General features: G+C 29.8%; 1 pseudogene; it reads left to right on the plus strand.

The window, feature by feature from the left end:
• The first annotated feature begins 167 nt into the window (after nt 1-167).
• LOC146723659 (guanine nucleotide-binding protein-like 1) lies at nt 168-2,773 on the plus strand (annotated as a pseudogene).
• Nucleotides 2,774-4,244: the final 1,471 nt, after the last annotated feature.

The following is a 4,244-nucleotide window of genomic DNA, read 5'->3' on the forward strand; positions in this document are numbered from 1 at the left end:
AAATTCATAGGGTTTTTTGCTAGATTGCCCATCAAAGAGTTCCTGAATAATACATCGAACTCATGATTAGTCGTTTTTTCCTTTTTATTTTCTAAATAATTTTTTACATGTGTTTACTTTCATATCTCGCTATCAGATAATCTAAAATCGATAGCTGATAGATTTTACTCAGATTTTTGTCGTTTGACGAATCGCTATACCATGACTAATATACTTTCTAGTATATTAGTATTAATATAAAGTTTGGCTTTAATTATAAAATTAAATCTAACAAGTTGATAAATAAATCACATTCGATTATATTTGATGACATTTATTGTTAGTGTTCGATTGTGAGTTGAGTACTTTAGGAAAAGTAAAGAAGTTAAAATTTTGTGAAAACATGCCTCAGGGAAGGCGAAAAACCCCGTTCAGTGGAAAGGCCAAGAACTGCAAATGCAAGCTAAAAAGGAACGGCAACGTACTTTGCTCGGTATGTATAATATCTTTATTAATATATACATATCTTTATTTTATCTTCCTTTCTTTTATTGATAAAATCTTTCTTATTTCTTTCTTTTTTTTTATCACATGTAGGTTTACACAAATTTTTGTAAATTTAAGGGTGACAGAGATTTACTTGTTTTTAGAATATTAAAATATATTTCCTCTTACACACTTTAATTTTAATAATTTTATATTTTAACTATATGAAATCATATCACTTTGATGAATGATAAAACAATATGTATGTTTATAATTTTAGTTTCAAATCAAGATGACAATGAGATGAATGTTCTAGCAATGCAAGCAGTGTAGAGCATAGAAGACAAGTAAAAGTACAAAAGATAATAAACAACCAAGAGATAGCAAATCTTCAAGGAATAGATATGCGCTACAATTCTTTCAAGAGACTAATGAGGAATTGGAAAAAGCACAAGGAACAAGCCTTAAAAAGTATTGAACCTGTGAGCCTGAAGGATCAAGAAATTTCTGACAATTATTTTCCACCTGGGTTTTGATATGCCAAGGAGACCTCCATGGGATTTTAATATGACGAAAGAGCATTTAATATAAGAGAACAGAGATATTTTCACAGTATGCGAATCTGTGTTAAACAAAATCCTAGCTTAGTTAAATTTACTTTTAGCTAACAGTACAATTCTTTGTATTTAGGAATACTTAAAAACCATGGAAGAATTAGGTAGTTCAGTTATTTGAAACTAAATTTTAAACTTGGCGGCAATGTGGAGAGTCTTAGAGATGTCGGACGTTCTGTGATTATTGTCGATATCGATATCCTGTTTTTGATGTTTCCTCCGTATTTGTACCACTATGTGACGAACGAGTTGCAAAAAAGATATGATTTTGGTGCAAACAAATTTTGATCTAGCGCTCCAGCCTTAGTAGTGGCTTGGAAGGAAACTTTCTAGTCAATACCCAAAAAATTACACTTTTTAAAAATGTTTACTTCGTATCCTACTTATAATCTTCATGGAAATATGAATAATGACGAAGGTATAAAGAAAGACGTCGTGGGGAAAAAATTACGAAGGGCCCGCGGAAGGAGCGAAAAAGTTAATGGGGGCTTGTAAAGACATTGTCAAGGACAAAGTTGATCTAAGTTCTTGGCATAAAAAAATTCGGGAGAAATGCATTTAGAGTATGATCTAGATGACATAGATCATAAAGATAATATAACGATAGGAAGGAAGATACTACTTACTTCAAACACAAAAAATATATAAAGGGAATTCCGACTATGGATGCATTGGAACGCCGAATGTTGGAAAGTCTCTTTGATGAATGCTTTGATGGGTATACAGATTTTTCAATTCAATTTTTTTTAATTATATATTTTTCTATATTGAGGGGCATTTAATTTTAAGCTGTAGACATAAAATTAAAAAATTATATTTAAAATTAAATGTGTATGTTAGAATGGATTTCTAATATTTTGTTTTTTTACAGGTAAAAAAGTCGTGAGTGTGTCTCGCACACCCGGTCACAACCAAAAATTTTCAAACCATTTTTCTTACGGAAAACGTATGCTTGTGGATTGTCCTGGTTTAGTCCTTTCCTTCAACTGTGCCAAAACAGTTGCAAATATTAATGGGTTCATTTCCGATCGCTCAAGTTAGGGAACCGTACACGACCATAAAGTTTTTGGCTGAAAGGCTGGATCTGCCCAAAATTGTTAAAAAATTTCTCATCCAGAGAATGATGATACGTGGGGCCGCTATGGTATCTGTGTGCTTGGGTATCAAAAGGGATTTTGTGACAGCCCGAGCAGCTAGATTGGACACTTATAGAGCGGCAATTCGTTACTACGAATGGCGGTAGAAGGAAAGATTTGCGTATATATATATCCGCCGAATTGGACTGTGGATAAAGGATTATTCTTTCTTTATTTTCTTTTTTATTAATTAAAATTTTTTTGATAACATTTTAATAAAATATATTATTAAAAATCTACACTCATAATTTAAAAAATTTTTAAGGACGTACTTGAGAGAAATGATGTTTGAAATAAATAAAACGCAAATAATTTTTTTCTAGAAAAATGGGAAAATCATACAGATGTTGATACAGTAAGATGGATTCAGCTAAAAACCCAAAGGGGATGATCTCGATATACCAACAGAATACATATCTTCTGGAAAAAGAAAAAACCTACGACGAAAAGCAAAAAAAAAAATCTCGAGATGCAACGAATAATTCTACGGAATCGTCGAGTGAAGAAAAAGATGTGTTTGTACCCAATAAGTTTCAAGCGTTGTCTACAGAACAATAAAATGATTCATATTTTATGCATTTTAGATTTTGTATTTTTATTTCTTTTTTTTACACACATATATTTTTTCTTAATATATAATGAGCAATCTGCTGATGATAAGAAGAATAATCGGCTCTTTCTGTTTCCCCGCCCGCGAAACACAATTATTATGACAGAATATTACGAGTAAAAATATATCATTTTGTACAAGCCATTATTCTATTACATTTTTCTCGTTTTCCCACAGATGTTTCAAAATTACTGTGCGTATGAATTATTTACAATGTAATTCTAGTTTGCAACTATTCTGGTGTTACTTTGGTCCACTATAAACTGATTAAGAATTTTTCTTTTAACTACGATAAGCTACATCGTTGCACAATAGGAATAAAGTATATATCATTAAAATTATCTACAACGATATATTTTTATGTTAATAAATAATCTACTGTTCTATAACAATTATAATATGAAACAAAATGCAAGAGAGATAAATTTTATTTTTTTCGAAAAATATTTTGTTTACTTTGATATTTTATACAAAGCGGATATTTCTCAATTGCAACTCTTTTATAAATTGGCTTAGAGAAAGATCCTGAATTCATTAATTGAGATCCATTGAGATCCATTGATTATAAACTCTAATGTCCATTTATTTAATCACTATAAAAAAAATCTTAATTTTCATAAGTCCACATTATTAAAGGAAATTTAAAGAAATCGATCTGATGATAGATTAATTTACGTTAATTTTTTGAAACAATATATCAATACTGTTCTTATTTATATCTCTTCAAATTGTTCAAAATATTGTTCTCTACGTACCGAAAATAGCAATTATATATTGCGCCAAACAGCATTTAAGCTCCTAAGATCTTTTTCACAGAGTAACCGGGTATTGCGTAAAAGAATAATAGCATAAGTATAATCAAACCAATCGCGACTATAGCCTTTAAGATAGCCCATTTGTAATTGTGCCAAACTATGTATTTGATGGACTAAAAAAAAAAAAAAGAGATTAAATAAGAAGTAACACAAAAAAGCTTATATACATAATTTATACTAATTTTGGTTTCCCAGGGATTGGCTCGTTTCTCCAAAAACCAGCAGGAATTTTTTTCGGCCCCTCTTTTGGGAAGGGAAAATGATTCAGCTTCAACCTTCCCAATAAGTAAATGAGATACTTAAAAAAATATATAAGTGATAAAAATTTAAAATTTTTTATACATATTTTTTTAAATAAATTTAAGATAATATTTTTAATAGCTTTTTTTTTTAAAATATTTAATAAATTTGTGAGGTGTGATATGATACTCTTTATGATAATTGCATATTATAAAAACATTAACATTAATATTTTTTAGATTTTTTTTTTTGTTAAATTGTCAATTACAGTCGTTCCAATTTCATTTTCTTTCTTCACATAAAAGGGCCACCAGCCTTTTTACTTTTCTTTTTGGATGAAGCGGACAGACCCGTCCGTTTCAGA

The sequence above is a fragment of the Nylanderia fulva genome, unplaced genomic scaffold (genome assembly GCF_048542155.1).
Source record: "Nylanderia fulva isolate GAGA-0341 unplaced genomic scaffold, ASM4854215v1 Scaffold1784, whole genome shotgun sequence".
NCBI lineage: Eukaryota > Metazoa > Arthropoda > Insecta > Hymenoptera > Formicidae > Nylanderia > Nylanderia fulva.